At 36.6% G+C, this 25321-nt stretch overlaps 1 long non-coding RNA gene across 1 annotated transcript in view; it reads left to right on the forward strand.

The window, feature by feature from the left end:
• The window catches only part of LOC140850090 (uncharacterized), a 33881-nt gene extending 17750 nt beyond the window's left edge, over positions 1-16131 (forward strand). Inside the window, exons 2-3 of the long non-coding RNA XR_012132836.1 lie at positions 5093-5172; positions 11997-16131. This is a non-coding gene — a long non-coding RNA (uncharacterized lncRNA). The remainder of the gene's footprint in view (positions 1-5092; positions 5173-11996) is intronic.
• Positions 16132-25321: the final 9190 nt, after the last annotated feature.

A 25321-nucleotide genomic window follows, 5' to 3' on the forward strand; every position in this document is an offset into this window, starting at 1 on the left:
TTCTGATCAGCAAATTTGGAGACTGATTCCTGTTCCATTTCCATCTTATACAGAACAGATGGCCTATGAAGTTCATCATCACAATTTTGACTATTTCACAAACAATATGAAAAAAGAAAAAGCTATACATTCAATTTCTGAGCCCCTCTATGAAACCTATGTAAATTTAAGAGTTAAGATCTTAGTTTGGAATACATGAATGAGGATATCCTTAAACATGCTTTTATTCAAGAAATTCTGCTCATGGGAGGTGAACATACTTTATAGGGCCTTTCAGAATCTTCAGTAAACTAATTTCATCACATCAACCTCTGAAATATTCATTTGAGAGTATCAAGCATCTGAGTCACATCATTTTCTTGGTGTGAGTTATTAGAAGTCTTTGATGCTGCATGGCAACAATCTTGTAAGGTAAATGCACCATCCACACATCTGGAAGAATTTCTGTCAAAGAAACTACAAAGCACTTTTATACTATTCAACCTACATCTTACTACATCTTCCTGCAGAAAAGAATGATATTTCTGTGCTATATGCCTCAGTGGCTATCACATAGTATCTATTTAGGCTGAGTCAGGAATTAACACAAATCAAAGAAAACAACCCCAAGGGCGTACAACTCAAAAACAACAAGCCAGATGAGGGATAGCTTTGCCAAGCTTTATAATTTGGTAAAAAAGTTGGTGAAGGGTCTCAAACATGGAAAATTTCATGGGAATGAGGGTTGGCTGTCTTTGTCCTCTGGGGCCTGAAACCTTCCCTTGTCAGAGCTGATACTCTCTAGATTTAATGCAGTGGAGATTCTGTTAAGAAGAGCATTGATAAATACTCATAGGCTAGTCAAACACAGTCAATTATCTTGCTGATGATCCTCTTGGAGGTATTACTTCTATCCAAAGCCAGACTTAGGAGCCTAGAGGGTAAAGGTCTTTCAACAATGTAATCTTCAATTGAAAGTAACAGAAGTTTAGAAAAGCTTTTGATACACAAGCAGGTTTTGCTAGTTCTGTAAGATATATTTCCAGTGTTATCAAAAGCCTCTAGGAGTCTGAGATAGTGCATTTGAATGAGTATCCCACTTCAACTAATCTGCATAGTTTTTAGCAGGTATATCCTTGCTGAGGATCAGCAACACGGCTTACTATCACTTAATAAGTTATTAGCAGCATGGGGAAATTCTGAAAAGCAATGGAGAAATACTGAAAAGTTCGAGAAAGGAAGACACTCCCTGGCAACTTTTAGAAGCAAAAATTCCATCTGCTATAGAAATCTAATGTTCATTTGTTGAATTACCAATACATAAAAAAGAAGGGGCCTGTTTTAGATTTTTCTTTAGCTGCAACAAAATCTCTAGTCTTCATCATTGATTCATAAGTAACATATTTCTCAAGATAGATTTTTCAAATTAAAGGCTTTCCTCACTATATTCTCCCTTCTCTTTAGTGTTCTCTAGCTGTATCTAGTAGTATTTTTGTCTTCCTCCCTCAAAGTTATCTCCTTGAGGATGGACCCATAGCTATGAACTCTCTTGTAGCCCATTAAATGCAATATCACCCACAACAGAGTACTCAGCCATCATGGAGAGGGATGATCTGCTTTTGTCTCCATTTCCCTGGTGTGATCTTGGAACTCTACCTCTGTTACTGCCTATACATAGGCAGTTTGGGCTTAATTTCCATTATTCATTTCTGTATGATTTATCTTTCAAGTGACTTTCCAGAGCTACTGAAAAGATATATTTCCTGTATTCATGTGTGTTTGTTTCAGAAACTTGTTAAGTTACTGATCTTTTGAGGGTGTGGTGGAAGGAGAGTTGGGGGGAAGGAAAAGCAAAATGTAGGGTGAGGAAATGTCAATGCTGTGTGGGAGGCAGGGCGCCCCACAGGCAGAAGACTTGGACAATCACCATGTCCACTGCTGACCTTCCACAGTCAGGCACATACCTTTATTCAAAGATATATCAAGATTTATAAACTTCTCTTTTAAATATAAGGTAATCTTATTGAGGGCTAATGGGATTGGTCATGTAATGTGAGTGTTTTTACCAACTACAAGGGTGGGAAGAGTAATTCTGAAATTTGAGATATCCAGGTGAGTGTTCCTTGGCAGAGAAGGAACTAAAAAGAATTAGTGAAGGCAGTGTACCTACTTGGCAGTATGTTCCCTTGGACCAGAGGGCTGTGGTGGAAAGGACACTAGATACATTTCAGAAAGGACACAGGAGGCAATTCTACTTCTAATAACAAAAACTAAGGCACAGAAGAAGTCTTTCATGTATGGAATGCTTCCCAAAGGCCAGGCACTAGCCCTTCACCTACTGCGCTGGTCATGACTTAATTTCCACTGAACTTTAGGTCAACCTCTCCCCACTTCCCTTTGAAAAATGCTTTTCTAGTTTGTGTGGATGCGCCAGTCTTGGAACTCTGGGCTCCTAGAGAAAGACATGGTCATTAAGCTATGCTGGGTCTAGCTTGGTAGTATACTTCATCACCCACAAAAAGATAATGGTTCAGAAATTGGGAAAAGGTCCCCAAATTCGAATACTTCCTTCTATTTCCTAGTGTCAGGACATAGAAGAAAGGAGGCTGGATCCTCTCCAATAGAGAAACTGTAAAAATGTGAAACTTAGGAATGCAAATGACTACAGCCTTACACAAAGAGAGAAGGAGAGATAAGAGATGGACAGAGGGAGTCCAGCAAGGTTTGGTCATCTAAGTGGGCCTCAATTCTAGTGGCCCGTAAGACCAGCTCAACACTCCCCTTCCTACACTTGGTTATCTGCGCAATAATTCCATTCTTTTCTTCCCTTTGAATCTAAGTCTTTTCTTCATTTACAAATGTGCATGGGACATCTCATTTACTCCTCACAACCTTAAGCCCTAATTTTGCTAATGAAGAAATAGCAACTTAGAAGGGATATGTAGTTAAGTAACTTTCTTTGAGGTCAAACAGGTGGTATTGCAGCACAGGTCCAATATGCAGGCACTGAGCTCTTAGCTGCTGGTTTGTCCACCAGGATTCTTACCCATCCTAAGCTTTGTTCTTTAAGGTCAGTTTTATTGGCTTTTTTTTTTAATCTCAAGAGGATCAAATGAGTTAACCTAAGGAAAATCACTCTGACTACTGCGAAATGCCGTAAGCAAAAGGATTTTCCCACTGGTCCCACTGCCTGATGCCTGATGGAGGTTGTCTGTCTTGAAACTCAATCTCTTTTAAGTTTAATTGGGCTTGTTAAATTGTTTACTGATTCTACCATTTATGTCTTGCTTGTCTATTTAATCTAAGGCTCCATGTCTTTATGCTTGACAATAAAAACTTATCACAGATGATAAATGACTACAACTTTACTATCTCCATTTTAAAGTTTAAATTAAACTTTGCAGCCTTAACTCAGGGTACATGCATTTTAAACCTTTGTACTGAAAATAAAGATGTGAGCAATAGGGAGGGTATTAGATTTAATACCCTAGGAAACAAATGGCAGCTCCCATAATTCTCAGAAAAAAAAATACTGCATCATTTCAAGAAGAATGTAAAAATGCTTTAAATGCTACTGCAGCTGATATGTAAAGATAAGAGAGATGACATATCTGACAAGTGTGTAATCTATGAAAGAAAAATACTATTTCATCATATTTATTGAGGCTGACACTACTCATGCCAAAAGGGTTAAATGTTTACTGGAGCTTCAGAAATTATTTTAGACCACTAAAATATTGCTTTTGAGTTATACTTAGGAAATAGAGTGAATTCATTACTGATGTTACAGGCAAGACTTTGATGAAATCAGAAATGATATAAGAATTGCCTGAGCCCTGTTCTCATTTAAATCACACTGTGAAACCAGTTAATCAGATTCTCTTGTAAAGAAACAGAAAAGTATCTTTGTATCCATAACCACTAAAAAGATCAAATCGGCTAAATTTTATCAGCAGTTTCAGGGTATTTCTAGCTAAACAATAAATACTAATTATGAACAATGTCCAGACATAAGAAATCAAACTGATTCAATTAAAATAAACAAAGCTAAATATTGCCCCTAACTGTAACAAATAATACCAGTCTTAATGAATCTGTCTGTAAAATCTGGGGTGGTGTCATGAAATCCTTCTGTTCTTCCTCAGCCAGGAACTAGTTAAAGTTGACCTCAGATATCATCACATGGCTTCCAGAGGGAGGAATTCAGTGCCTTCATTTTTTTTTTGGAAAGCTGATAACTTTTCAATGCAGACAGCAAGAAATCTGGCCCAGAATGCTTTCTCTCTGAGTTTCATACAAAGATGCTGCCAGGTTGGAAAGTGCAACCATGGTAAGAAAGTAGGGCAGTATTTGGGAATGAGAGGCTAGAATTAGAGAGAAACCTTCCTGAATGCAAATTGAACTGGCTCTTTTATCTAAACATTTTTTAACATGGTACTGGTAAATGTGTAGCTGACGTTGTCCATGTTATCAACGGCTATTACTTGTCATGATAAAATAAGTGTAATAGATGTAAACTTATTTTCTTCAAATAATTGTGGCTAAGGTTCCTATCTCCTTCACTTTGATATCTTTATTTATTAAATACAATTGAGAGTATATAAAGTAAAGAAAATCTATTTACTTCTATGTCATCTCTAGCTAAGAAGACTAGGATGTTACCCACATTAGGAAAACCCCAGATGCCACCAGTTGTCTGTAGAAAGATGGTCTCCACCTGGGCAAGCATCTAGGCAAGCCGTTCATAACACAAAGCCAGCTCTGCATCCAAAACATATCTGTTAGCTTTTGATGAAGCTACTGATTCATGTTTCTGTTAAAATTTCAATTAAGAAAATACATATTCCTTGATCTGGATGATGGTTACATGAGTGTGTGTATATATATATATATACATATATATATATATATATGTCAAAATTCATTGAGTTATTTAAAGATTTGTGCATTGTGTTGTATTACCACAATTAAACAAATACATTCACATTCAGGAGAAATTAAGAGAAAAGCTACTCAAACTGTTTCTCAAGTTCAGTGACCCTCAAATTCTGATGAGCAAAATTCAAACACATGTACATAACTGGGAATTATATTAAAAATATGTATTTTTCAGGTTTCAAAGATGCTGCTGATGCAGTAGGACTGAAGCCCTTGTTCTCAACAGGCATTGAAGATCACATTTTGAAAAACACTGTAAGTTTATTTAAGCTTCCTTCATTTACCAAATTTTATCAGAGAATCTAGATATGGGCTAATAACTGTAATATACCACAGAAGTGACTTCACAGAACTGTAATTCATTTTTCTTTTCTGATTTTTGTTAAAGATCATTATGTGAAATGACCACATGAAGAACCATTTTACTTTCTGTGGAATTCAGATTGACAACTCTGTCCATTTTTGTTTCATGTCCTTTTTATCATGAGCAATGTATTTCTTAGAGCACTGTGTGTCACAAAAAGACATTTTCCCCCAATCTGCTGACAGTTATAATTTATCATAATATTTGTCATAGCTATTTGAAAATATAAGGAGAAGCTTTGTTCTCCATCATAGTAACTTTCATTGACTCTTTGCCCTGACTTTAATAATGTTTTTGTCTTCAGTCTTAAGTAAATCAAAACTTTTTTGGAAGCAATTAAACTAACACAAGTAAAATGGCAAAGACAGATGTCATTTTGTGATGGATGTCTTTGCACTAGGGCTAGTGGGGGGTTTCAATCAAGTTTGTTGATCCACTTATTTACATAAATATTCAAAACTACAAATTCAAGTATTATAAGCACAAAGTCAAGACAGCTTACCTCGGAACACTGATATGCCTGATATTTATATACCCTATTGTATTAGCTCTGATAGTGGCCATTATTATGTTGCCTGGTTCAGCCCTAATAATATGATGGTTTACTCATTATATCAAATAATGCCTCTCATGCCCTTCCTTGTAGGTTGGATTTTATATCCCTATTCGTACTTTCCTCTATACAAACCAAGGGGCATGGCAAGGTTGTACTTTCACCTAGACTCTGACAGCCTGTTAACACATCTTCCTATGCCAAAACCTTTTACACACCACTGCCAGATTAATCTTGCTGGGGACTAAATCCAATAAAATTCGAATTATTCAGCCTGGCATCCAAGGCTTTCTATGGTCTTGATACAACTTGTCTTTCAAAGTCAATTTCCTGACAATGCCTCCCTCATAAGCATTCCGCCCCAGCCAGACTCATTTTCCACTTAATGCGCCTTTCGTTGTTTTTCCACTCCCAGGTAAAACCAATGCCATGTAGTTGGTCTTTAAACCTTTAAATTATACTTATCCTTAAAGCTACCAAAAACGTACTTTTTCATCATAAAAATAATTTCTTTTCTCTCTCATAACATCTTTTTTATTTTTCCTTACCATTTGTATATTTCATCACCTCTATTGGGGAATAGGTCTCATTTCCCCTGCAAGACTGAAAGCAGGATCTGTTATTACTGTAAGACAATTCTAGCCCATCCTGTATTGTACAGTGGGCAGATACTCAACCATTTGTAGAATGAACCAAACAAAAATTGCCTCATTTTCAAGACAGGAGTCAGCATTCTTATTTCTCTCAGCAACACTGTATACACCAAGGATGCAAAGGAATCAAAATAACATTGAACAAACAAGAGAATCAGCCAAGAAGAGCACATATCTAACCATGCTGGGCCAGCGCTCTCTGGGGAAAGCCCATGGATTCAGGATCAGTACCAGGCACACCAGTCTCCCTTGACCCATCACACTCAGGTAGTGCAGAGCCTCACTTCTCTTTCCAATCTGTCTTAGACAAATTCACTCTTACCTTTCATATATCCATAGTTCTAAAACAACCCGAATTTTGTTGTATAAAATACAAGTATTAAGGATGAACCCAAGTATATCCATGCAATCTACTCCCAGAATGTGTTATGTGTGCGTAAAGCACTAGCTGGCAGGTATGAATCCCTTCACTAAAGTAAAACTGATCAATGAGCTAGATCAGCCAGAAACTCAGCTTGGAGCTTGGGATAGTGCCTTGGGTCCTGGAGTTGCACTTCCAAGGACAGATGGTGGACACTTCTCAAGGCCTTCCTTAGGAATCAACTAAAGGGGGATATCTTCTATGTGTTCTCACAATACACGGAAGTATTAATCTCCTACAAGACAAGAGAACATGTAAATCCAAAGGATTCTGTTTTATCATTGCTTTTAAGTCTAGGGAAGCATGATTCTGGTTGTCATCAATTTCAATGGGTTTAAGATCAAAGGAATAAACATCTGAGTCAACCACATATCTACTAGTATTGGGCCTGTAAAAACAGAGGATGTGTATTATTAAGCAAAGTGCTCTAGGAGAAGGGCTGTGGTGCTTAAAAACAATGTTCAAATTCATATCCATATAAAACCCCCTCCGCAGAAAGTAAGAATGAAAACAACACAAAATATGAAGATTTGCTCTGCCAGTTAGTAACTATGAGATGCAGTCAGAGCAGCTACCCTTATCTCACCAAAAAAGGCAAGATTAAAAGAAGAAAGGACAACTCTGACTCATTTATGCTTGGAATTGGGAGGGGGCAGCCGTCAGAGTTCCGAGTCCAGAAGTCCAGAAGGTGCAGGGGCATTATCCCAGCTCCCCAAGGCGTGGACTGCTCACCATGATAAAGCAGGGGACCTAACAAGGGATAAGAAAGAGAGCAGGGCTTAAGCAGAATTCCTCCAGCAATTGCAAGAGGAGAAAGGAAAGGAAAAGAATCAGGGCAGGGAGAGAGGTCTGCACTCAGACACATCCCAGCTCCCCGGATGAGGGTCTGAAGGGTGTGGCCACAAGACGCAAGGACATTCTGGAGCATAAAAAAGCCTGGCTCTCCCTGGCAGGGCCGCCATCCCCAGTCCCAGCAATTTGCTGGCCCCACACAGAAGATTTTTTTCAGCTTAGCTGCTCAAAAGAATTAGAAATGGGGTGTAATTTTCAAAACACGTTTGCTGTTTTGGTAAAGTCCTTGCAACTGAAACAAAAATCATTAATCACTTAGGATACATAGTTTCAAATAAATATTCAAGAGAACCATGCTCTCAATGTTGGCCATGGAGATAATTTGTTCCTTTTGATAAGCATTTTTCACTAATAAAGATGTACTTTCCTCTAACAATTTTTTTAAATAAAACTCTTGACTTTTTCTTCATTGTTCATAATTTAGATAGTATCAAATGTTGCTATGTACAGTTCTGAGAGAGATTTCTAACTTTGTACCTTGAAAACACTATTTTTGCAACTATATTGAACATGGTATAATGTTTTATTCCTGATATGCAGTTTCTGAAACTGAGACATTTCTCAATTCAGCAATTGCAAAATGGTACAACTTGATACAAATCCAGCAAGATACAAATTCATAATTAAGATGGTCCATGTCCCAGGGTTTAGCATGACATTTTTTGCTTTTGAGCAAAAAATACAAGTTCTCATATTTTCATGCTTACCAAGTTCTCTTTAAAAACTGAAGAACCCAGTTCACTGAAAAATACATTAAATTCCATGTTGTCTATGTAAATTGGCAATATTCTATTTAAAATTTGGGGGGCAGGGGAGCAGCTTATATTTTCCTTTCATGAACTTACCAGATGTTAGGACTTAAAAAAAAATCTGTTATCTAAAAACACTCTGCCACTGATTCACAGTCACCTAGCATTTCATTTATACATTTCTTTAAAATAAGGAAAATATAATTTACTGAAGTACATTTGATGGGTTATAAGGCAGAAATTGAAGTCCAACTTTATTATGTTGGAATTATTAGGCTAACATTTTTTAGTTTTAAAATTAACAAACAGATATTTACAATTATGCAAAACTCCAACTCTCCATGCAGTTTTCTGATGAACTGGAACATCCACTATGAATAATTTATCTGCCTTTACTAAGATAATATTTACTTTCTGAAAAGTAAACTTTTAACCACTGGAAGAGCCATCAGACTTTGATATTCACATTTGATATTTCCTTTCTAAAATTTAAGCCCATTCATGGGTGTCTTGATTCCTGAAATACTTGAATTTAATATCATGCTTTCTGATGCCATCTTACCACCCCCTGTAGTGCACCATGTTAATATGGTTTTGCAGTAGCACCAACTAACATGGCTAAGCACAAGACAGAAAAAGGAAGGAGAGAAATAGGAAGGCTGGACAAAAAGACACTTATTTAAAAGTTTGTGGTGTTGGTATTGACATTCATGACTGCCCATGAACTTTGAAAAGCCTTCCAACCTTTTGATTATTCCCCATATTGGAAGTCCCACCTTGCAAAGTAGAAATAACAGAACTTGTGTCGCCCGCCCAAGCATGATCAGCCCCCACAGAGCATGCTGTTGGCCCAGAGGTATATTTATGCCTCCTAGTTCCTTGCCTCTTTTCTCCAGGCTGGCATCCTGGCTCCTTTGGGGAATAAAGAAAGAAAGAAAAAAAAAATACCCTGACTATATCAAACAGGGTTTATTGGTAATTTTTCCCATGTGTTTTTGTTTGTTCATTTGTTTTATATTCCTCTCTACCAATTAAATGAGGCCAAGAAAGACCCTGGCTCATACAATTATCTGATCTCTTACTGCAGCATAGAATTGCTTGTGAAATATCACATACTCCTAATGCATACTCCCAGCTACTGCAAATTTTAGTAGACTATGCCAGTCTTGTCATGTGTGTCATGCCAGAAATAAGTACACAATGAATAAGTCAAATTTTAGATCAATAGCTATAAATAATTAAAATCTACTCTTGGCAGGGCATTTGATGTGATATTTACACAGTTTGAAATCATTCTCACCTATGAATGCTCCATCCTTTTCATCTCTATCTAGTGCCCAAAAGTAAAATAAAAGTATGCAATAGACATATTTGCATGCCTCATATGAATGTATATATATATATATATATATATATATATATATATATATATATACACATGTATTTAACACTACATATAACATTGCTGACGTTATTCTGAGCAGCCACTTGAGCATGTTGGATGGATTCAAGAGGAAATTCAGTCATCAAAGCCCCTTTCATGATCCTTAATTAGATGGATCAATAGAATAACTGTCACATTATGGAAGGCTATTAAAATCTGCTAATTAATCAAAATAAAGCTCATCAAAGTTTGGAGTATATTTATTGTGCTTCATTTCATACTATTAGTGGTTAGGAAACTGAAGGGCTTTCATTCCTAATTATACTCTTGTCTAATTAATTCAATGATGCCACAGTCTTGTTTTTAATCATAAAGCAGTTATGCACAACCACTAATGCTCAGAAGGCACCAAGGTTAGGCCCTATGAACAAATTTGAACTCATTTCATCGAAACTGGGCCCACCTTCATCTCTGACCTCAGTTTTTCTGCATTGCAGAGTGTGGAGGTCACCTAGTTTATAAAGCATTTTGAAAAAAAGAAAGAAAGAACCCTGCTAAGCAGTATCAAGGGATCATGGATTTTAAAGCATCCCAGAATCAATCAGCTGGAAGATGCTTAAAAGGCCAAAGGCATTGTAGTAATACTGCTTTGAAGTATGTTCCTAATCTTTATCCTTTTTTTTTCAAGTTCTAACTCCTTTCCTTATATTATTTTTATCATCCCTCTCCCCTCAAAAACAATAATAAAATCTACATAACCTTTCAAATTTCAAATGTTTGGAAGAAAAAATATATATACAAGAACACATATATAGGAACTTTATGTCAAATAATGCTATGGATACTAGTTCAGAAATAGGTTTTGAGTGTAGCCTCTTTTCTTTTATGCCTTCTACCATAGCACACAACTCATCATCCATTTAGTCAACAAGAATTTTTTAGCACAAATTAGGTCCAAGGTACATGGAGACATAGTGACATAAAGGCCACTGTCCCAATCCTTAAGTCACAGGAGGCAGTCAAGGAAGCAGTAAGTGAGCAATCAAGTATGCAAATATGCTGTGAGAGTCAGGGTCAGATGCACCTGGTGTGTACGTATGTACGCCTAAGTCACACTAAGGAAGAGGTGTCAGGGGAAGCATCTTTGAGGAGATGACTCTGATGCAGTTTATGAAGAATAAAAAAAAATAAGTAAAGTAAAAACCCCAGGTGGGGGTGTGAGGGAAGGCACTGACCCCAAAGGTAAGGAAGGGGAAGGGCACTTCAGGAGGGAGGAATTCCATAGATAAGAGTTCAGAGAGGATAAAAAGCCTGCTTTGTTCTGAAACAATTTTTTAGTGGAGGAATCGAGTTTGGTCTTTTTTTGCTCATTTCTTAATGTAGGAATAAGATTTGGGAGTTCAAACATTAAGGGTCCAAACAAAGGAGCTCAAACTGTATCCTGTAGGTGGTGTAAGCCATTGTGTCATTGCTGCTGCGGTTGATTTTTAAATGCAGCAGAGCAGCCTGATTGAGTTTCTATTTCTCATGATTCCAGCAATAGTGTGGCCAAAATGCCTTATTTCCTGTATTGTTAATTTCCAGATAGTGTCATTGCCATCACTGCATGTGTGACCTATTTCTTATTCAAAGCTGGGGAAGAAGAGGGAGGGGTAAAGAGAACTAACATGTCATTGAGTATTTAATGTGTTGCAGGCACCAGGTGGGTGCATTTCACGAGAAAGTAACATCTTTTCATACCTCACTGCTACCTACACTGCGGTCCTTGGACGCTGACCTCATGAAAGCTCCCCCTGTTATATCACAGTCATTTGCTCAGGAAGTTTCAGACAGAGTTTTGTTATTTTTTCCCCCTAATATAGGAGTTTAAATAATCCTGCTTCATGTAGTGAAGGTATGATATTTTAAATTTTGGAGACAGTCGGGGACTCTTGAACATATTCTGCCTATATTCTGGAGGCTAACTAATGTGTTTTAAGGCCCCAAACTCCATCATCGGTCTTTTGGAAAAAAGCAATTGATAAGGGATGAAGGTGGGGGGTTTAACAGAGGGTACTTCCAGAGACTGGTAACTTAACATACTTGCCCTATTTATCACCACAGATTGTTGAAATGACAAAAATAGATCAACAAAGCATTCGTCATGGAAAATAAGATGTCTCTTCACACCGTCATCATGTGGTAGACGGCCTCAGTGGGGACTGCTGTTTAAATCACACATCTAAACACCGTTCGTTAGCAGTTTGCTCCACGAGGACCGTGATCTCACCCTGGGAAGGAAGAAATGGAGGCAAAAGCCAGAAGGAGCCTGCCAGGAAGCCTGGCTAAGGACTAAATATGTAGAAGGAAGTAAGTGGAGGAGAGAAGGAATAAAAACTTCAGGGAGAAAATGCCAAGGGAAGATATTTTTTTAAATGGTATGGTCTTGAAATCAGTTGACTGAATACATAACTGGAATGTAGGATGCTATTTAGTATTGTACAGGGAAGGAAAATTTGATTTAATTAAAAATGAATTATTTCTGGATGCTTGAGAACACATTACATTTTCACGGGAATACTGGCAAATAAGATGTTTCCTATGATAATTTTTTCCATTTCCTATGACTTTTTTATTCTGAAATATATCACTTTGGTTTACCATTTTTAAGCACAACATACAATTAAGATTATCTTCCTTTTGCTCTAAACTATTTCTTTCTGACATAAATTGTTCTTACCCTGTCCTTTCCTTTGTTGATTGTCATTTGAATCAGTGAAAATTTTCATAAATGTTAAGGTTATTACTCCATGATGCAATTTGTCCAGGTATGTCAATGTTTTCAAAACAGGAATATTTAAGGAGCCAAAGTTAAGGCTTGACAAATATGTTTGCTAAGGTTATTTCAGATTTTTCTCATTTCAATTCTAATTAAGAAGTGTATTTTTCTATTAACCAGCAAGTTTCTTATAACCTGTACTTACAACATGATTCTACCAGGTAATGTTTAAAGCTAATTCTAAATCACTCCAGAAGCCAACAAGTGTGACTTCAGAGTTAAATTGCAGTCCTCACAGATTTGTTGGGCAGCTTTTTAAAAAAATGTCAGTGTTAATATGCTAATGTTAACAGGTAAACTAGTCAAAAGATACAAAAAAGCAATTATAAAACACAAGAAAAACACATTTTATCCCAAATAACTAAATAGTACTAGATGTTATTTTCTGTGTTCAACTAGTTGACACATATTTCTCTGTATGTGTATATGTACATAAATGACAATATTAGTATTGGTAAGCATACCATTTATTCAGGAAAGCTGGGACTGTGAATTGTCAATAAATTTGCTGGAGACAATCAGAAAATATACTCCAAATATGTACCTGTACTTTAACAATTGTACTTCTAATAGTTTCTAAATTGATAATGAAATTTCACATTATTTAAAAATTATAATGTACGTCAGTACTGTCTTATAAAGTAATTAGATACTTCTTGAATGATACCATACTCCCTGCATAAGGCCAAATTATGGGTCCTGATGGATTTTATTTTATTAATGAGATCCAATATTTTATATACTGACTTGTGATAATGAATCTCTGAGGAGAATTCTTAATAAGTATAGAAAGACAACGATTACATTTTTTATTATTTCAAAAACTGAGAATAATCAAAACAATTTGGTTTTCCTCTGAATGCAAAGCTTGATTATACTACCTGGGGCAAGCAGTTTCTCTATAATATAAACAATCTTGAAACTTCTCAAAGGTGTTATGCAAATTAAAAGATCTGTGTCTTTAAATTAGATGAAAATCATTTATTAGTTTCTCTATTGCTGAAGTGCATGCAATGGTCTGAGGGTCCAAACAAACATCTTCTTACCAGAAAGCCAACGTTTTTTAAACTATGAAATTCCAATCATGTCACACAATAGAATGAACAGAACGAACATCTATCTTGTACAGATTTCAATGAAGTTTAGGAAGAATCACAGATGCAAGGGCCAAGAGTCATTAAAATATTTTCCTTCCATATCACATACTGCTAGAGCAAGATTTTCTAATATAAATATTGATAACAGAAAAGTAGACAATATTTGGAGTGAAGTTTTGAGCATCTGTTTTTTAATTAAAATATTTATAAAATCTGCAAATGTTGGTTGAGTAATAAAAAGATGAATAAATTTTCAGTAATAAATAAAACAATGAGTGCTTCTCTGAAGTTTGATCCAGAACAAAACTTAAAGTTAAATAGATGCAGTTATATATTCCAGTGTTTTTCCTTATATAAATGTGAAAATGTCTGCCAAGGGAACTGAACAGATAGACTTAATTTATCTTCTACCAGTTGATAAGAATTGAAACCTAAGTTCCTTTTTCTTTTCTCCAACAATACTTTGCTGTCTTTCATTTTCAGTGATAAGAGTATGCACAATCTTCTAGGAATAAAATAATATAGGATATTCCTTCTGATTTATACACTCATTTACAAAAAAAAATACTCATACAAAGAATATATTTGGGTCTTACTGACTTAATAGGAGCAACTGACAATGCCAATCACGATCACCTTTTTAAAGAGTTATCAGCATATACTTTTACGCAGTTTTAAAAATCAGGGTCATACCATGCATGCTACCTCCTGCCATCATCGAGGTTCTTCTTGAGAAGTCAGAAAGACAATGGATGCCCTGATCACAAGACTGATGGTTGTGAACTCTCTGAAGACAGAACCAGTAATCAATGTACATAAAATCCAGAGTAACCTAGTTTGTTAATATCCATAAACAATTTTTTTGTTTCATACAATTGTCCCTCTTCATTTTCCTCATAAAAACCCCTTGTTTTCACCCTGCAAGTGGGACACTATATGGGTTTCTACTTGAATCTGCTCCCTGAGTTACAATTCTTTGAACTATATAAATAACAAAGTAAGTGCTCATTTGCCTCTCATTGCTGCTTTTTGTTTTCAGGTTAGCAGTGTCCTATTTAAAAGATGCAAGGAGGTCCTTCTGGCTAAAGCATATTGAAAGAGAGAAGAAACACATTGAGGATAGATATTTCATGAGCAGTGAGACTATGCTTAACCTCAGAAGCCTTTAAAAGATTATGGTCTTCAGATTAAGAGCAAAAATTGAAGAGTTATGAATAGGGAGTGGTATGATCAGACATTTTATAAGGTTATTCTCGATAAAGTAAGCAGATTGAGGAGGGAAAATCATTGCTATGAGAAGCCCAGACAGGAAGCTACTCCTACAGTTGTCTAAGGATGGGTGGCAGGGGATGGGGTGTAGCTTGGAATAGGAGGAAACATGGAATGGAGAACAAGACCAATTTAGAAAATATTTGGTTTTCCTAATTAAACACCTGTTATCCTTAATCCTTCTGTGCTTTTCATATCAAATCTATCTTATAACTACGCCGTTTTGACAATCTAGTTTTATGAATTATTTTTTATTCTTTTAACTATATCTTAGTCTAGCTTAGATCCTGCAGAAACAATCTAACAAACTTTTAGTACCATATTGCAAGAGATCTCAGTAATATAATTTTATCATATCACTCCTTGCTTAGAATGTTTTTATTTTTAACCACTTGAATGTATAATAAAATCTAACCTATGAAATCAGGCTTAAAGGCCTTCCTAATATTCAGTGATCCTTACCAAGGCACATTTTTTAACTTACCTCCAACTCTGTATTCCAGCCATACTGAATTGTCCTTAATTTCTCCCCTCCTCCCAAACTGGGCTTTGTTCTCACTTGCTATTCCTTCTGCCTGAGTATTGCACCACAACCATCTACAAAATATTCCACATCCTGCCCCTCACATGCAGACAAGACAACTCTTACTCAGCTTTCAGCTTGTGGTATAGATGTGATTTCCATCCCCTGGAATCCTTACCTGGCCTTTTGATTAGGGCATAGTTGCTCATTGTTTGTTCTCTATAGCCCTTTGTAGCTCTGTTGCATGATTTCTCACACTAAGGAGTATTATCTGTTTACTAGTCCCTATCTCCTACTAGCTTCTTGAAGGCAAGGAATGTATTTCATTCATCTCTGTATATGGTGTGTCTTGATGCATGGTGAACTCACAATAAATACTGACAAATAAGTTAATCATGTCATAAATATTAAATTCAATCACAGCATTACTTTTTAACAGCTGCATCATTTTAGTTAACTCTCTAGCCTGGTGAACTTCAGTTTCTCCATCTTTAAAATTGAGATAACACCCTGACTAAAAATTGCATGAGTTAATTAAGAATATAATAATGACACAGTCTTTAATTGTAAGTGTATTAATAAATATGATATGCTTTCTTGGTACCTTTGTTTCCTCTTTTATAAAATAAGGTTTGACTGAGACTAGCTTTTAATAGGCACTCAATAGACACTGAATAAGTGACTACATGAATGAATGAATGCCAGACAAATATTTTAGAATTTCACGTTCTTTTGTCAGAAAAACTTTGCAATGAGTTATTTCTTGAGCTCTTTTGAAACTTTACTATTGAGGCTTTGATTACCTCATTCCCTCAGAATCCCTGATTGTTATTAGTATTATTCACTTTCACTTTAATTTATTCAACTTCAAAACCAGAAAATTAAAGGCCTTACATCTCTTCTGATCTGACCATAAGCCTCTGCTTCTAAAATGAAACAGACAGCTGCTTGGGCAAACGTTTGCATTGCCCATGCAGAGGCGCCAAGAGGACTGCAATGGCTCTCACCTGCTGAGGAGTCACAGAAGTGCCCGAACAGGGTGGTGTGTGTTGGGCGGAGGGGGGTGGCAGGGGGGCGGGGGAGTGGGGGAATGCCGCAGAGTCAGAGGTAAGGTAAGGTGCTGTTCTGTTGCATCTGCCGAAAGCTGATTGAAGCCTGGGTGGAACTGGCTGGAATAAGATTTAATTGAGGCACAAGAGGTAATTGATACAAACAGACATTCATAGCCAAAACAAGTTACAAGTCAACAGAAATACGTCTAAGAAGATCTGATGGTTGAGCATCGATTAGACAAATTCATTGGTTAGAACCAGGCAAACAGCTAGCAGCATGGTTGCTCTTCATGCCAAAGAAGGGCCCACAGGTCTATAATGCACATACAGTTATGTCCTCTGAGGAGTCCACAGCAAAGTATTTACTGGAATGGAACCTAAGAGTGGGCCTGCCTTCAGCCATTCAGAGTCTGAAAAAATAACTCTGGTGCAAACATGTATACAAAGCATATTCGAATAGAGAAATTCATTCATTAAACCAGATCAAGAAAGACAAATACCACATTATTTCACTTACTTGTGGATCTAAAAACAAAACAAAATGAACAAAATAACAGTAGACTCATAGACACTGAGAAGTGACTGATAGTTACCATATGAGAGGGGTTGGGGAGGGTGGATGCGTGAAAATTCTCAGCATAATATCAATTGGTCAAGGGGATGGTAGTACAGCATGGAGGATATAGTCAGTAATTCTGTAACATCTTCCTCTGTTGACAGATAGTAACTGCACTAGTGGGGGTGAGGATTTAATAATGTGGGAACTGTTGAAACACTGTGCTGTATACTTGAAACCAATATGAGATTGCATATCAACTACACTTCAATAAAAAATACATATTTCAAATAAATGTACCATTTTAATCATTAAAAAAAGAGCGAAGTTTTGCATCAGTATACAGATCTATGTGGTAACCCCAAAGATAGCAAGGAGCAGAGGACATCATGCAAATTAAACAGATGGTTGAAGTTCAGTGGAAAGGGGAGGACAGAAGGGTTTTTGCTTTTGTGAGGGTTTGTGTGTGTGTGTGTGTGTGTGTGTGTGCACACTTCAGTACAATGTGTAAACCCTAGAACTAGAAAACAGTTAATATAACTGATCCTGGAGACTATGATAAAATTGGCATCTGCGATTTATTTCAGGAATCAAAAAATTTGCATATTTAAAAAACATTTAATGCTCAGGTTTTATAGATGAGTATCAGATACAAGTAGGATGATTTTTTTCTTGTTCTTTCAAAGGATCAACTGGCAGAAGACCAACCTTCAGAAAGAATGGCAAAGATAGGGCAACGGGGAGCTTGGGGCAATCTGGGGACTCTCCAGAGCACTCAGCCTCCTTCTGCAACCCTCTGCACCTGCAGAACTGAAGTTTCTTAGCTCTGCTAGCCCACAGGAGAAAGGCTCCTCAATCCAGAAAAGAGCGCTTCTAGGATTTCCCAGGGGTCAGTCCCCTGTACTTATTTTGCTACCACACTAACTCACTTACTTGCTCCCTGTCTGTTTGTCTGAATGTCATGTCCTAACTGTTCTTTCTTTCATGCTAGGTTTGAGTGCCAAACCCTAGCTCATCCCTACATTCTTGGTGTTTATTACTGCCCAAGCTGCCTTTCCAGCTTGCCACTGCCACGCCTAGTGAGTCCTGGCCTGTAAATCCTGACTACACCTTTGTTTGGCTACATACCTGGGTTGAACATCTGGAAAATTATGATAATGGACTTGCTAGTAACTAGTACTTGTAACTGCTTTGAGGTTTTTGCTTACCGTTTTTTTCTTTTTAAGAGAGAAGGAATGTATTTGTTATATGATGAGAAGAAAACAACAGAATCAGACACTGTTCTGGTGCAGAAATACATGTGAAGAAAGTGCCTGCAGGATCTTAGATAGCTAGTGAAAAGAATCTGGAGTAACTTGAAGTGTGTACCTTAAGAATGCATTGAATTTTGTTTGTATTAGAGTTATTTTAATGCTCTCAGTGGGAGTTGGAAGGTCAACAAAGTGTTTGAAGTAATTATTTTCTTAGCTCCCACTTACAGCTATTCCTTCTATTTCATATATTGTGAAGTATTAGACACCTATTTGTGAGCTGGGCTCTAGACCTCTCTTTCTTTTATATTCTGACCAAACTATTTTGGTGTTAATTTGGTAAGGGTTCCAAACTTTACCACACAGTGGTTTGAATAAACTAGAGAACTTCAGAAATTCCCTGGGCCTTGCCCCTGTGATTTAATCCTGGGCACCCAGATTTTATTTTCAAGCTCACTAGTGATCCTAATAAGCAACCAAGGTTATGCCTCTCTATAGCAGTGGTTCTCAAAGTGTGGTCCCTGGGCCAGCATCATTGGCAACACTTGTATACTCATCCATTATACATTTAAATTCTCAAATGAGTTGTAAATTCAGAGGCTATGGAGGTGAAATCAAAAAATTTTTTATTCATATGCCATATACAATTCATCAATGTAAAGTGTACAGTTCAATGGCTTGTCATATATCTGCAAAGTTGTACAAGTATCACCACAGTCAATTTTAGGAGGTTTCCATCACCCTTAAAAGAAACACTGCAAGCCTTAGGTCATCACCCTGCAATCCCTCCAACCCCCCAGTCCTTGGCAACCACATATCTATTTTCTGACACTATAGATTTACCTCTTCTAGACATTACAAACAGAATCAGACAATTTTGTGATGAACTTCTTTCATTAAGCATAAAGTTTAAGGCTCATCCATAAATTAGTGCTTCATTAAGCATAAAGTTTAAGGCTCAACATGAATTAATGCTTCTTTTTATTGTGAAATAATGTCCCACTTTATGTATATACCACCCTCGATTTATCAGTTTATCATCTGATGGACAATTGGATTGTTTCTGCTTTTTTGGCTCTTATGAGTACTTTTGCTATGAACATTCATGTGCAATATTTGTGTGGATATATATTTTCATTTTTTTAGCGTGTATGTAAATATATATATATATATATATATAGGAGCAGAACTGTTGAATCATATGGTAACTCTATATATAATCTTTTGAGGAACTGCCAGAATATTTTCCAGAGCAGCTGCACCATTTTATATTTCCACTAACAGTGTTTGAGGGTTCCAATCTCTCCACAATCTTGCCAATACTTATCTGACTTTAATTCTAGAGAACTCAGTGTTTATGAAGTGGTATCTCACAGTGGTTTTGATTAGCATTACACTAATGGATAATAATGTTGAGCATTTTTTCATATGCTTTTTGGACATTTGTATTTCTTCTCTGGAGGAGTGTCTGTTCAAGTCCTTTGTCTCTTTTAATTGGGTTTAATATTTTTATCTAATAAGGAACTTAAAGCTAGAATAAGTTTATTAGATATAATTACATTTGCAAATGTTTTTCCCATTCTATGGATTGTCTTTTCACTTTATTTATAGGATTCTTTGGGACATAAATATTTTTATTTTTGATGTTACTCAGTTTATTTATTTCTTTTATTATTTGTACTTTTGGTGTCCTACCTAGGACTCAAGGTCACAAATATGTATATCTATGGTTTATTCTAAGTATTTTTTTATAATCATTGCTCATATATTTAGATCTTTGATTCCTTGAGTGAATTTTTTGCTTATTATGTGACAGAGGGATCCAACTCCATTCTTTTGCATGTGAATACCCAGTTGTCCCAGCAATATTTGCAGAACAATCTGTGTTTCAATAAGCCCTAGTGGTAATTCCGGTACAGGCTTATGTTTGAGGACCACTGTGCTATGGATAGAAAATCTTCTCTGTAATCAGTCTCAGACCCATATAAGTCTCATGTACATATAGATCTCATATGCATGCCACATAGGATGTTCTATTATAGAAAATTATCACTTTCCTCTTAAAAATCATATAGATCAGTTAAATGCAATACTATAACTCTCCATTTGTAGGCAGATAAAAAATAGTTTTTGATGTATTTGTTTAAAATTTTTTCTCAAAGATAGACAAAAATATTACTGTTGATCATATTCTGAATGTCATGTGTTTTCTAGCTTTGAGTGTTAATGTGCATAACAGTTCCCTGCCCAGATGCTCCTGTTTTAAGAAAGGTTTAATACTCTGCATCAGCCAAACTGTCTTATGAGAGCACTCCAAGACTGCTCATGCATTAACAAAGGTTGAGCATGTGCAAAACCCAGTTAGTTGTCCTCTACCCTATTTCTTTTTGTCACTTTTCAAGGGAAATGGTGAGGATCTATTTTATAAAGAAAGGGGCTGTTTTTGATGATGTGATGAAGATATTTTTCCATGCTAGCTCTATTATTATAGTTTCAATTCTGCCAGATTGAAAATGGATTGTTTAAACTTCAACATTGCCAATGCCAAAGCCATCTGTCAGACAAGTGTGATTTTCTTGAAAACACTGTTTCATATTTGCTACAGTTTTAGCTTGTTGGGGAGCTTCATTTGGTTTATACATCTTTGAAGAATGTAGCTTGTCCCATGTCTTCCAATGCTGCCACTACCAAAGTGAAGTTTTTATATTTAAACTTGAAAAAAAAAACGTTAAATGTAATAAAATTTTAGGTAAATTCCTTAATCAAAACTATTAGATGTATATTAGCTATAAGAAGTTATAACAGAGGGCTGTATATTTCTGGCATTGAACTAACCTAGACACAGCAGATATTTTTCTATCATTTTACAAGTGAAGCACTGGAATTTATCCATACTCACACAGAGTGATAATAAGGATTTGAACAATGATTCTTCAGATTCCAAACACCTAGTTCTTTCCACTGAACTGCATGACCTAACATACATATATATATATACATGCAATAAAATGAAACAAGGAAATGGGGAAGGAAACAAAAAATAAGCCTAGTTTAGAAATGCATGATCTTTTAAAACATTCATAAATTTTTGACACAATATGATATTTAAATCTGGCTTCCATTCTAGAGGCACAATAAGCAAATATAGCAGTAATTTTTTATTCCTTGGGCTCATAATTAAATGGGATATAAAGGGAATTTGTAATGGTAGAGTAAGAGATATGCCTGGCTTCCATCTGGACAGAAGGTAAACATATGTCTCATTTGTTTGTCTAGGATAGTCCTGGTTACTTCTTTTGTACAGTTTAACTATTGGGAGCATCTCCTTTACTCTAAAAAATGTCCATTCTATTACAATAAATTATGGGGTTACCTCATTATCATAGTTGGGCCAGGTACCCATCACAGCACAGCCTTCTGCTAGGTAATGACTTAGAAATGTAACTCAGTGTATCCTAAGTGGGTGCCTGCCTAAGTCTTTTCCCTCTACCAGTCAGCTACAGAAAGGAAAATGCACCATTAGAATTATTTCTCTGGGTTAAGACTCTATATCTCCAGATAGCCTGTATTCCAATAACATGAAGTAGTATCTGTTCCCAGGCCCTACTGCACTGGCATGGATTATTTATCTGAGCATCAAACAGCTGTGTGAAACTGAGAAACAGACTAGTGGCTGAAATGGCAGGAAGCATGGTATCCACTTGAGGGGAGCAAGGGATTTTTTGAAGCGAGGCTCCCTGCTACTCTGCAATTAGCTAAAGGTAACAGTCTGCAACAAAGCCTGATGAATGGAAGGCACAGGAAAAAGAAAAGTATGAGTCTAGCTGGGTGAATGTCTAAGAATATATTTTAAAGTGTGGAAGCCAACACCACCTCTGTGGTATTATAGTTTAGCTGATAAACAAATCAACTGATGGTGCCTTTCTTCAAAGGTAGGTGAATTAAATAGAATTAACTTTCCTTTTACAAAGCTGATGACTTCTTTTGGATTTACTGATCAAGCTGTTTTCCCACCTCTGAATCTCACTTTTACCAACCAATAGCTGAGTTAGAGAGCCATTCCTATATCTGAAACATTAGTTTTCTACTATGTTCCTAGAGAAATATTACATACTGTACTCTACCATGGGTGAGGGCTGTTGGGGCTGAGCCCACTCAGAGGATACTGTATATAATTGTGCACAGAGTACAAGAAAATTAGTATGATAAATCTGTTTTTGCATCCCGGTAGCCAAGAGAAATAAAGAAGATTTCTCTCAACAGAGCTTCAACGGAAGAGCCCAGTTAGTTTCTTATTCATTCACCTTGTAAAATTAGGTCAAGTTATCTGATTTCCTCCTTTTAAAATATCAAACTTTTCCTCTGAAATGCAGCCAATTTGCAATTACCGAGAGGAGGGTGATAGCGTTTGAGCTTGGCCTTCTTCAAGTTAGGGCACACTCAGGAGATCCTGGGACGCTGTGCTGTGACACTCCTCTCCCTCCTCCCTGCCCCAAGCTCAGGAATCCTCCAGCTGAGTCAGAAGGCTCCGCCTGGGCTCCTCCCAGTGCTGCAGGGGCCCCTCGCCTGCCTTTTCATAAGTGGTGCTTTGACTTACAGTCAGACGGGGTGCACACTGCATTTTATAGATTCTCTCTCTCTGTGCCCAAGTTCCTCTCATGAGAGAGGGGGATATTTTAAATACAGCTCTGATTAAGTTTATTTCCTACTTTTTTACTCTCTGTCACTCCTTTAAATTTGCTTAATGAGTCTTTAACATCTTTCCAAGAGTCACGTTAATTTTCTCCTCTATATTGTCTTTGATTTCTCTTGGTTTTCTCTTCTCTCTTTCCCCTAGAAGCTAGTCATCCTTCCGTATTAAGGTGAGATGTCTGGTGTTTCCCCCACCCAGCATTGTCTGGAGTTGCCAAGATGATTCTTTTTTTTTTTTCAATTTTTTATTAAGGTATGATTGACATACACTCTCATGAAGGTTTCTCATGAAAAAACAATGTGGTCACCACATTTACCCATGTTATCAAGTCCCCACCCATACCCCCATGCAGTCACTGTCCATCAGTGCAGCAAGTTGCCAGAGATCCACTATGTGCCTTCTCTGTGCTAACTGTTCTCCCCGTGATCCCCCACACCATGTGTACTAAACATAATACCCCTTAGTCCCCTTCTCCCTCCCTCCCCACCCGCCCTCCCACACCCCTCCCCTTTGGTAACCACTAGTTCATTGCCAAGATGATTCTTTACACCATTGACGTTAGTCCTAAAATTTATTCAGAACAGTATTTAACAATATGGCACTTACTATGAGTAATACAGCATTCTTACTGCTTGGAATATATTAATATATTCAGCTTCCTAATAGCCCTATGAATTGGGAACTCCTACTACCATACCCCATAGGCCAACGTGAGACTCAGGAAGACCAGGTGTATCACCTAAGTTTGGAGGCAATAACAAATAGCACTGGGCACCCACCCAAGGCAGTTTCCCTCTGTGGTGTGCTCTGAGCTGCTGTCTGCACCACACCACATCACTAAGAGTGTGACTTACATTAAATCATAGGGCGCCAAGTTAAAAGTCCTATCAGTGTGATGCCACTTTAAGGTACGCATGTATTCAAAATACATGTGTCTCACAATTAGAACTTTCTCTCCATCTTATAACTGGCCAGTAAAAAGGAAAGAATACATTTCGTAAAAATTAAGAATCATGGTGGAAATAACAGAAGAGAGATAATTTGTCTGGGCTTCAAGAATAAGTTGCTTTAATCTTTAAGTTGTTTTGAGTACAAATAAAACATTACTGAACTATTTTATAGAAGTATGAGTATTTTGTATTGCAACCCAGGAGTTCAAAAAATTGTGCAGAAACAATGACAATCTTTCGGGATTTAAGTTTCACACCACGTCTTCCTTCTGGTCAACTCCATCTGCCATGCTCCTTTTCTTGAGCAGTTACTCAACATTTTCTCTTTTCCCATCCTGCCATTAGCCAGTCTGCCCTTGCTTCACAGAAAATTCTATCACTGAAAAGGCAGACTCATACAGAAAAAAATATCAAAAGTCCTTTGTCATTTTAACAAGCTTGATACAGGATTGTTCCTTAATTTCCAGAACTTGTTTTGCCTCTGTAATAAGAAATATATGGCAAGTGGTATATGATTTCAAATATAAAAGTAATGTAGTCCTGAATTTCTATCATCTAGTCAGATATTGTAAGTAAAGAATGCAAATCATGGAGATAATGTTATAAGGAAAAACAGGTTTTCAGTAAAACTTGGTTTTATCATTTAAGCCTGGTTTCCCTCATTAAATATTTTATCTCCTTATTCCACAGTATTTTCCAGGAAAATTTTGCTACACTGTAACATATTAACTGATAAGTAGATATCATCACATAAAAGTTTAAAATATACATATATGTAACATGTAATGAATTTTTAATTTTATAAAACAAAAAACATTAAGGTAAAATATATTTTCTCAGTTTTCTACCCACACAGTCACCTACATGTATATTGTAGATATTTACTAAATTAGTTAAATAACAGATATTGAATCATATGGGCTTTTGTTTCTAAAATTTTACTTCTTACATAATCTGATTGTCTTTACCTTCCTGGCAAATCAGATTTTTATTGTCTGAGAAGTAGAGTCAATGTGAAAGTTAATGAGTGGAGTTTAAATAACAGAGTGCAATTTCATTACTGCTCTAAGCTTCTCGCAGAAAAATGCAATATATAGAAATATTCCAGTGTTGTGGAGTTATCTCAAAAAGCACCTTTCATTCTTCCCCAAACCCTAGTCTTTGTGGCAAACTATATTTTTTTTTTGCAGTCAAATATCTCTTGAGTCTTTCATTCCTGA

The sequence above is a fragment of the Manis javanica genome, chromosome 6, assembly GCF_040802235.1.
Source record: "Manis javanica isolate MJ-LG chromosome 6, MJ_LKY, whole genome shotgun sequence".
Classification (NCBI taxonomy): Eukaryota; Metazoa; Chordata; class Mammalia; order Pholidota; family Manidae; genus Manis; species Manis javanica.